Source organism: Ambystoma mexicanum, chromosome 4q (assembly GCF_040938575.1).
Source record: "Ambystoma mexicanum isolate Mex_15411 chromosome 4q, UKY_AmexF1_1, whole genome shotgun sequence".
Classification (NCBI taxonomy): Eukaryota; Metazoa; Chordata; class Amphibia; order Caudata; family Ambystomatidae; genus Ambystoma; species Ambystoma mexicanum.
In genome coordinates this window covers 1,311,425,396-1,311,436,473 of record NC_090928.1, presented here as the reverse complement: position 1 = coordinate 1,311,436,473, position 11,078 = coordinate 1,311,425,396, and positions in this window count along the sequence as shown.

The window sequence follows — 11,078 nt, the reverse complement described above, 5'->3', positions numbered from 1 at the left end:
CTCATGATAGTGACAGCTTGCTTAAAGGATCACTGATGATAGTGACAGCTCGATTATCAGATCACTTATAATAGTGCAGTGCTAGCATTAATGCATTAATCTGTGGTCCGAAATCAGACACAATATGTCCAGCAGGGAACCCCCTTCCAAAAAGGACACAGAAGCTGGGGTCCCCTGAGGGGCAGGGGCCCCGAACACACATGAATTCCAGGTCAGGGCATAACCATCAGACCCGTTGATTCTGAGCAGGAGGGGGCCTGGGGTTGGCAACTCTGATATGAGTGCAGCCCCTACATATTGCTTTACACATTTGACATCACAAAGTTTCTCCTGTTGAATCAAAGCAGAATAAAAGCTCATTTAGCCGCCGGGATAAGAAAAGGCACAAAACCAAAGTCACGCCCAAAGAGGTGTGTGTTCTTGCTGGCTTCACTACCATCACGCCCTTAAGCAAAGCAGTCATCAAAGGGTGATGCCAATAGATTGCCAATAGATATTCCATCAAGGGACACATGAACACCCCAGGTGGCAGAGCCTTCATTCTCCTACAGAGATAGACATCCTTTAAAGGCACAGAACACACTTTCCTAAGGCAGGTAACACAACCCTGGGATCTCAGTTTTACATGGCATACAATAATTTCTTTTGGGGAGGTGCATTACCACTGACAACCTACAGAGGTCCTCGTATGAAATGCGAGGGCCTCTGTGCGGCATTATTTACTGGAGAGGTGCAGTACCACTGACAACATACAGAGGTCCTCGCAGATTTGTTATGAGTACATCTGTATATTAGAAGCAGAACAAGCTCACAAGATGTGGGAACTCACATTCCATGCACGATGTCATAGGGCTAATACACTGCTGTATTTGTAATTTAGAAAAGATTTATCCAGAAATGTTGTGCATAACATAACAGTATGTAGGTAAAATAACACTTATTAATCTTCTGTTTTCACAAATCATTGTGCTTTAAAATAAAACCCAAAGCGTTTCCAGATAACGATCTCTTCATCAGGGGTACAATTCTTTAATCGCAACATATCGCAACATTACAAAACATCACCCAACACCACATAACGGCTACCAACCGAAAATGCACCTACGCAACTTAGAAAAGCTCTTCCAGACTGTCCTCACAAAACCCTTTAACAATTGCCCACACTTCAGGATGAGTAATCTGTTCTCACAACGCACCTTTTCAAAGTGTGAAGGCAGGAGGAAACACCCCACTGTGGGGTCAAGTGGACTTTCTCTACCGGAAAGAGGCCCAGCCCAGCAGGAAGTCCAGCTCCATGAAAGCTCGGCCAGCTTCCTCCTCCGGGGCTCAAAAACACTGCTCCCTGCCCTTTCTGCCCTTGGTGCCCTGTTTACAAACTTGTTTACAGGCACTTGATAGGTGACCTTATTTATCAGGAACCTGTGCATTTGTTTATCTTTACATTAGCAGGTAATAAAGCAGAAAAGCTGCCTGGTCCTCCCACCAATTAACATGATAAAACCAGGGTTTGGATTATTTCACCCAGGTCATAAGCAGGCAGAGAAATGTACAGATGTGTAGGAAGAGGCAGCATCCTAAATAACCAATAGTGCTACATTTTCAGTTTCCTTTGTCTCAAATGAGATGTGGTATTCACAATATGTGCCCAGACCGAAACGGCCATTAACACAAGGGGGGACGTCTAATAGTGAAGTGCCTTTTTTGTAATGGGCAGTACACATGGGCTCCCACATTGTTGTACAATTATAAACCCATTGTTATGGTTCCTCGGGTACAGGCATTTCGTTCCCTCTGGTGCATAGGTACTGTTCTTCACAAAGTCTCTGATTTCTTCATCTGTCAGATCTCTGTCTGTCTGTCATCCGGACATGTAGCTTCGTCAGTATCTTTATGACCTCAGTCAAGGTGCCATTCTTGTCATCGTGAGATGGTATGAATATGCAACATGATTCTCTAATTTTTGCACAAACACCTCCATCCATAGCTGTGATCATGTCAAGTACATATCTATTCTGAAGAGTCATCAGTTGTATGGCTCTCATCTCTTCCCTGATTGCATTAAATCCTTTTATGGTTGTGTTGATCATCTGTAGCAATTCCCATCTGGTGATCTGCAGCCATTTAGTATTTGCTCCAACCTGAATTCTCGGCATGAAGATCAACGTGAATACGAATGAAGTCTGGCTGCACAGTCTGTGTTCATACGGGATGGAGTCAAAGGCCTCTATCGATTTGGCCGAAAAATAGTTCTCCCTCTTTACTCGATTTATCAGCAGCTCCCCAGATCTCTTCTTTCTCAGGTGAGGATCTGCTTTCGGGAAACTGTCAATATGCAAGTCAATTTTAGGAATCACCAATGCTGGAACATGAACATTCACCAAAAGCATATTCCTCCCCAGTCTTTAGGTGGCCTTATACATGCTTTGGCTCCACAGGCCCAATGGTGATCCATGATCACTGCCGTTCCAAGATTCATCTTTGGTGCATCAAAGATCCGACTGCAATTCTCATTCTCTCCGACTTTTTCAATGGTATTATCTGCAAAGGTCCTCCTTTGTCTTCAACCCAGGTTAATAGTTTAGCAAGTTTCTTTCATAGGGGCTTGCATGCTACTTGTGCATTCCAGAAAGTTGAGTCAGGGCGATCCTATATCATCCAGGCTCTGCAGATGACCACACCTTCTGGTGATAGCACTGATCCCCAAATCTGGATCTGTCCTCTGTATCACCAATGTCGAATATCTTCTTCAGATTTTACTGGTGTCTCAAGTCTTTGTTTACTTCCCATCTGATTTCAGCTCCTTTCACTCCAGGCTTTTCATATCTGATCATATGATTCTTGGTGTGCTCTCTGTCTCTTGTCTTGAAGTCTTGTACATAATCATCTTCGTCTGGGTCCGTCCATTCAGTTGCCCATTTGAGATAGGCATCCTGACCCATGAACTGACCTCTTGTTCGCCAAAGTGCTATGTGAGAATGATAATGGACCTCATTACGAGTTTGGAGGTAGCCATGCAGTTTTTAGCGGCATGGCTACCTCCAAACTCGGGTCCGGGTCCCGCAAAAGGAGACTTACTGGGCCATTCTGACTTTGGAGGACCCGGTAATTCCCTTTCGAGGGACCCGGACCGGGTACATCCCCATTCCCATTGAGCCTTACCTATCTCGGGCTCCTATCAAGAAGATGAAGCCCTTATCAACAAAATATACCTTAAAATTCAGGATTGGATGGTATCCAATTGGCTTGCGCTGAATAGTGCCAAAACTGAGCTTATGCTGGTAGGCTCCCCCGGTAAATTAGAAAAATTGGGGGCTAATTTTAAGTGTTTCACCTTGGATAATTGTGTTATTGAGATCCTACCCAAGGTTAAACCTTGGGCGCATATCTGGACAAACACATGAATATGAAGGCCCAAGTGAACAATTTTGTTTCAGCTTCGTCTTATTTCATTAAACTCTTTCGCCACCTTCGACCATTGATCTCGGAGAAAAATGCAGAAACTTTGGCTAGAGCCATTATTGGCTCAAAATTGGGTTATGGCTGCAGTCTCCTACTAGGTGTTCCGAAAGCAGAGATCCAACGTCTCCAAGCGATTCAGAATGGGGCGGTAAGAGTGGTAAAGGGCTTAGGTAAAAGGGACCATGTCTCTGAGGCTTGTAGGAGCCTTCATTGGTTTCCGATTGCAGCAAGAGTCCTGTTTAGGCTCCTTCTTATCACACACAAATGCATTATGGGTCAAATGCCTTTGTATCTGAAGGAGGTCATTGTTCCTAAAGACAATGGGAGGACTTTAAGATCTGATCACACTAATATCCTTAGAGTCCCTTGGAGTAATTCCAATAAAGCAAGAATGGGCTTGTTTCAAGTAGCAGCTCCCATCGCATGGAATGCTTTGTCGCCCATCCTTTGAACAATGGCTTCAACAGAACACTTACAGAAATTGTTGAAGATGTTGGTTTTTGCTTAAAGTATTTGGTTCATGTGCTATCTCAGCTTCGCCGTGATTGTCTTCTTGTTGTGTTTTTGTTTGTGAGTTTGCTCCCATCATCTTACGGGTACCAGGTGCACGTTACAAATAGTTTAACATAACATAACATAACATCCAATCTACAGGAGGCGGGTCTTCTCTCTCCTCCTGGTACATTTTCCAGAGCTCTAAGCTCACTAGTCGTTTGTCTAACTTTTTTCCAGTATATGTAGCATGCAAATATGTCATCATATGCTGCAGGACTACCTTCGATAGTGATCCTCCTTGTGGCCACGGCTTGAACATTCTATCTGCATTTCCTTTAACCCATTCGGTACTATACTGTCTGAGCTTGGCAGCGTGCTTAGGCAACTGTTTGCAAAGGTGTATAAGCAGAGTAATATCCTCCATTTTGACACCACTCTTTGACCGTCAATACTCACTGTTTACGCTAATATCCTTTAATACAATCAAATAATATGAGCGAGCACCAATCGTCGCATCTCAAAACCTTTTTTCAAGTTCATTTTTTACTTTAATCTGCTAAAAATATAAATTCAAATCCCGTGAATACACGCTTATTTCTTAACAACGCTAGTGTTTGTCATCAATTTTGTTTTATCATTTGATCAATTTTTTACAAAATCACATAAAGTGAACAGACGGACAAACACACTCGGCTGGCCACATAAACTCTTGTCTTCTCTTGTAAGACACTTTTTGTCCCTAAAATACCCCATACAGAGTTTGAACAGACCTCCTTAAGTTTGTCTTTCATTGAACCCGTCTCCTACGACTTCCACTGTGGGATTTTAGGTTCTGTTCCTCCTGTTACACTCTTTAAAGAGCAGACACTAGGCGTACTTTCTATCGCAGCTCCTGTTCACAATATTTCTTAATTGCCTGGCTTCTCTTCAAGTCAATTGCTTAATATTTAGCACCACCTCCCTCTGTTACTAATATTTCCCTTTTATTACTTTCTTCACCCACTGCCCATTCACTATTTTTGCCACCTTGCTCAGTTTTCTACTCACCATTTGAATCTTTCAACTTCTGAATCTCGGGATCTCATGCCTACTCAGAAGCCTCTTCAACTTTCCATCCGTTCAGCTTCCTGTAGACGCCGGGAGGGGTTTCTGCGTGAAAACAAGGGGACCCGTCTAACCTGGCTTGGAAGACTTTGCTTTACCCTAAAACCGCAATCTACAGGGAGCCTCACATACTTTCAGCTGAATGTCAGATGTCGTGTGATATTTCCGGGACTCGAAAAACGTATTTATTTCGATGGATTCTCTAACCATCAATCTCTGCTACCATGGGAACTGGACCTTCCAGCTCTTTAAGATGAGATACAATACCCTTGCGATAGATGGGGATGCAGAATTATATTCAAACATCAATAATTGAATCAACTCAGGTAGTTGGCAAAAGGATAACTGTTTTCATATTAATTATCTAAAACAGGGAGTACAACAGACATCAGCAGACGTCTCTCATCATGACCTCAAAGCATTTTACAAAAAATCACAATTTTTTAGTAAATATTTGTCATTGCTGACGTTAACCTGCGTATTACTAACGTCATCCTATGTGGCAAAAGCTTAAAACTTATGGGTGAATGTGATAGGTTCTAAACAGATCATCTAGGTATATGATCCATACTTGTTTGGGCATTGAAGTAAAATAATAGGTTTCTTAACTTCAGGTGGGGCAACTAAGCCCTTACCTAAAATGTGTCGCTATGAACGTCACTAAATATACAACGTCTAATTGCCTATGCAACTACAGGACCACTGCCAATGTCGTCCTCTATCACTGGTTTCTCTCCAATCTTCGTCAGTACCCTCCCAGCCTACATTAGCAGCGCACAGGCTGAGCGTCAAGGTGCAGATAAGCTAGTCTTAACTATAGCTTCCCACCAATTAACATGACCATCCATCATCACCTCGGTGGTTAACTGTCAATTAGGGCTTTGAACTTGGCCTTGGAAATGTTTCTTGCTACTGAAGAATTCAGGGGAGTGCAGGCACACTCTGTCCTCGTGCATAGCTGTGAGCATCATGCTCGCCTGATTTCTTCTCCCCACGTGACTAAAGACCACGAAATCGAGCTTTCAGTATATTAAAATGCAATTTTCTAATAGACCAATGACGTCTTCTTGTTTCCGTCCATGTCTTCTGAACAAAAGCTTCATTTTTTCACATGATTTATATCCAATCTCAACTCACTTCAATTTGATAAGGCTTTGGCTTCTTGGATCATCCAACCTTGCCTTTCCAAGCTTTATCCTGTAATTCACTTGTTTTCTGACTGTGAGAAATGAAAAAGCTTGGTCTTCCTTCTTTTGCTCAGCATTGCTATTATACGTAGTGGGATCATCCGTCCTTCATTGACTTCAATAACAAGTCCCGTGGTAGCGGGCGTGTAGTTATGGTTAAGTTGCTAAACCCATAGGAAGACCACTTTTTCGGCAGCGTATAACTTCACTCCCCCTGGAGGAATCCTCACCAAACTTTGCAAAAACAGTAGATGGGCCGCTCTGAATTCCTTCAGCAAGTTGGGTGAATGGCCAGACGGATTTTCACCAAATTTTCGGCAGGAGTGGAGGCTTGGGTCAGAAAGAGTGCTTTTGAGTGTTTGGTGGAGATCTGACCAGTACTTTTGTTCCAAATAACTGAAATGTATATCCCAAATACATTTGCCTCATCAGGGTCCGCTCTCGGACCCATTTCCCAGTTCGCTCCGAGGACCAAAGTCTCATTGGCCTGTGGCACGCTGTGATGTCAGCAAACATTGGACGCAGCTGGTGGTTGGCTGGAGGGAAACGTGCTGTGCTACAAAGGTTTTGGGAAATGCCGCCATTGTGTATTGGAGGATGGTGGAGCGCCGAAAGGCATTGGAAAGCAGGGTTTCCAGGATCGGCTGGGTGTAAGAGGGCAAAGTGAAGATATTGGCAATGTTTGTGCTGTCGGCTATGGCTGCCAGTTGTTATGTTGACTTAGTGTGGTAGCGTTGTTTTATGGCGGTGGGTTTGTGGCAAAAAGGTCCCATGCTTGTCTGAGTTGGCTGGCAGTGCTTGTGGATAAGGTGTAGTCTTTTCAGTGCATGGGGAGAGGCTGCAGGCCTCCCCTTCTACCGAAGAGCTTAGGGCTTGGCCACCACCTCGGCAATGTAATGCCTCCATGCATGGGGGTGCAGTGAGGCACTTAGCGGTCAGGTATGCAGCTGAGTACCTTCAGTGGCACGGCATGGCCGGTGCTTTAGGAATGGGTAGTGGATTGCAGATGGTGGAAACAAAATGAGAGTGGGTGACATTCGTACAGGGAAGGATTTTGTATCATCAAATCTTTTGGATATGAGCGTTTTATGGCAGTAGTGACAGATACGTGATTGGCGGGCACCAGTAGAGGTGACTTTCCTTTTTTGGTGAGTGCAGGCAGAGTGGCTGTATTGCCTTTGAGTGGATGTGGAAGGAGTAGGCTTTTGGGTACATGATCGGAGGCCATAAACCTCCGATCATGTACCCAAGAGCCTAAGACTTGCTCACACCCTTGCTGCAAGGGAGCCATAACAACTAGGAGACATGGAAGGATGTTTTGCCAGCACATTGTTGCAATATGGAGCACTGACGCAGCTACAGTCATTCACTGCATTGCTGAGTAGGAGACTACAGTAAGCTGGTCTTTGTAGGCAGACTTTATAGGGGATGAGGAGTGCTTGGAGATAATATGAGGATATTAGCAGTGGGTGGACTATGTTGTGTTGTGTCTGCAAAAGGCCTACCTCTGTGTTTGCATGGCTATGGCCCTTGAACGTAACAGTCTGGGCACTGATTGGAAGTAGGTTGGAGAAGGTACCCTTTTGTGAGTTTGTTACCAGTAGTCGGGAAAACTAGGTGGACACATGGTAGCATATATGCCTACAGTGCATTTTAGTGGGTGTGTTGATGGACTAGGCTATTGGGTGCCTCCGCCTATGTACCGAAGTGCCTAGGGTTTGGCCACAGCCGTGCTTTGCTGAGGGCAGTCAGACATTGGCACATTGAAGGGTATGTATTTTATATGTGTGCCAAGTGTAGTGCACTTATTCATCTGAGCAGATAGGTATGCAAAGGACCAACGTAAAGAAAAGCATAAGCACGCATGCGCACACAGACTATATGGGAACAGAAAATTCCATAGTTTACAGTAACACTACAGTGAATGCTTGCAAGTGCTTTATTTTGGCACAGAATGTTAGTTGGCTGCATTCACCGCTCTTTTATTTTGTCAACAAAAGATAGTGAATAATGACGTCTGTGCACTTTTGTACATCTGTTATCATCTAGCAAAGTGGGAAATGAGTACTTAGTGGCGTTTTGTGGGCCGTGCGGAAGAAGACATTTTCTTAGAAAGGTAGAGAAGGTAGCATCTGGTGCCCGTGGCTTGCATGCCTCTATTGCATTTTAATGGGTGTGTTGGAGGACTAGGCTATTGGGTGCATGGGCGGAGGTCATAGGCCTCTGCCTAGGTAACCAAGAGCCTAAGGCCTGGGCACAGGCGCACTTTACGGAGGACAGTAAGACATTGGCACATGGAAGGCATTTTTACTCCGGTACTCACATATAATGTATCGGTGGACAGTTGTAGAGGCAACTATTTTTTTGGTGAGTGCGGGCAGACTGCATTGGGGATGGTGAGTGCATGGGAGACAATATGAGAATATTTGCAGTCACAGTGCTATGTTGTGTTGTGGCTGCAGAACCGCTACTGACTTGTGTGATTGGTTTGGGCCCTTGGACATAACAGGGTCGGCACAGGTTGGACGTAGGTTACAAAATGTTGCCTTGATTGGGTCAACTCTTATACTGATATGTAACTCATGCATACACGGTTGGAAATATGTATGTCTTCTGTGGGTGCTCACTGTCACAGCATGGTTGTGGAGGATATTTTGCAGTTGGTCAACCAGTAGAGGTGGCGTGCAGGGATTGTACTTGAATATGGTGTACATCATAGGCCTTGTTGCAATTGACGGACTGAGATGTCACAATTAATGGACAGTATGGTGTACCTCTGATAATACTCTGTACTTTGAGAGTAAGAAAAGATAGAGCAATACAACACAAGTTAATAAGCATTACACATGTAAAGTATGTGTAATGTACAGATCAACAGACATACACGATAGAGGTCCCCACAGGAGATTAAATGGAGACTAAATGCTGCAGTTCCCGGTATCGCAGATAGAGGTCCCCACAGGAGATCATATGCAGAGTAAATGCTGCAGTTCCCAGGATCGCCTGCAGTGGTCCCCACAGGAGGTCATGTGGAGACTAAATGCTGAAGTTCCCAGGATCACTTACAGAGGTCCCAACAGGAGATTATATGGAGACTAAATGCTGCAGTTCCCAGGATCACTTACAGAGGTCCCCACATGAGATCATATGGACACTAAATGCTGCATTTCCCAGGATCACCTACAGAAGTCCCCACAGGAGATCATATGGAGACTAAAGGCTGAAGTTCCCAGAGTCGCCTGCAGAGGTCCCCACAGGAGATGATATGGAGTCTAAAGGCTGCAGTTTCCAGGATTGCCGCTAGAGGTCCCCACAGGAGATCATATGGAGACTAGATGCTGCCGTTCCCAGGATCACCTCCAGAGGTCCCCACAGGAGATCGTGTGGAGACTGAGTGCTGCAGTTCCCAGGATTGCCTGCAGAGGCCCCCACAGGAGATCATATGGAGACTAAAGGCTGCAGTTCCCAGGATCGCCTGCAGAGGTCCCCACCAGAGATCATATGGAGACTAAATGATGCAGTTCCCAGGATCACCGATAGAGGTCCCCACAGGAGATCATAGGGAGACTAAAGGATGCAGTTCCCAGGATGGCAGATAGATGTCCCCACAGTAGATCATATGGAGACAAAATGCTGCAGTTCTGAGGGTCGCCTGCAGAGGTCCCCACAGGAGATCATATGGAAACTAAATGCTGAAGTTCCCAGGATCGCATGCAGAGGTCCCCACAGGAGATCATATGGAGAGTAAAGGCTGCAGTTCCCAGGATCGCCTGCAGAGGTCCCCACAGGAGATCACATGGACATGATTTATGGTGTTCCTTTGACTGTTAATGTGTTTTATGGGCTATGGGGTCCTTTACTCCATAGGGTCTCATGTGTTTTTACTATGTGTGTTACACAGCACCCTCCGTGCAGTAACACAGGGGTGTCATAGTGACACCCCACCATAGACTCCATACCCTGGGACTGACTACTGTCTCCCAGGGCATGTAAAGTCACCATTGGCTTTACTAGTCCCAAATTATTAACAGAAACCAGTACAAACCACCATATTGTGGATGTACTGGTTGGGGCAATTCGATTGCCCCGGGGTCTGTTAGTCGAGGGGGCACGTCTCCGTCCCCCCTGATCGAGTTTTGGCTGGTGGCAGTGGAAACTACTTTTTACCACGAATATTTCCCTATGGGATTTTCCCATTGTTCGAGGCTACCAACTTTAATCATTTACTTCTCATAACCTCGAACATACCGCTGGTTTATTTAATTAATATTAATTCGCCGGTTGGTATTTTTTGCCAGGACTCGATTCTAAAATGGCGTTTGTGTTCTCTTCTGTGACTCCAACCCAAGTCGAGCCCTTTGTTCCACTTTTTGGCGGGCTTCTCCACAGAAGCCTCCAAAAGTGGTGCCACTCTGTCTGGGTACCACAGAGGGTGTGGGAGGGGGTTTAGGCACCCTGGACTGAGTTACCTTGGTAACTCAAGTCGCACTCTTGTGTGATTGGCCCAACTGGTGAGCCGGCCAGCTCACCACTTAGCATGTTTGATTGACAGCTAGGCTGAGTGAATGAGGACATGCTGCATAAAAGCAGGGCTTTGGAGGCTGGAACTTCAGAAGTTGCCACAGGACCCGAGAATCCAACGAGGGAGGATCTGAGCCGACCTGCCACGACGACACCACCAGTGGAGCCCTGCGGAACCGACTCACCACTTCCTGACGACAGAGAAGATCTCCCGGCTGGAGAGGCTTCTTCCCCTAACTGGTGGACACAACCAGTTTACCTTCTTTCTTCGCACCCCAGATCGGTTTGTGGTCGAACTGTCCGTGCCAAGCA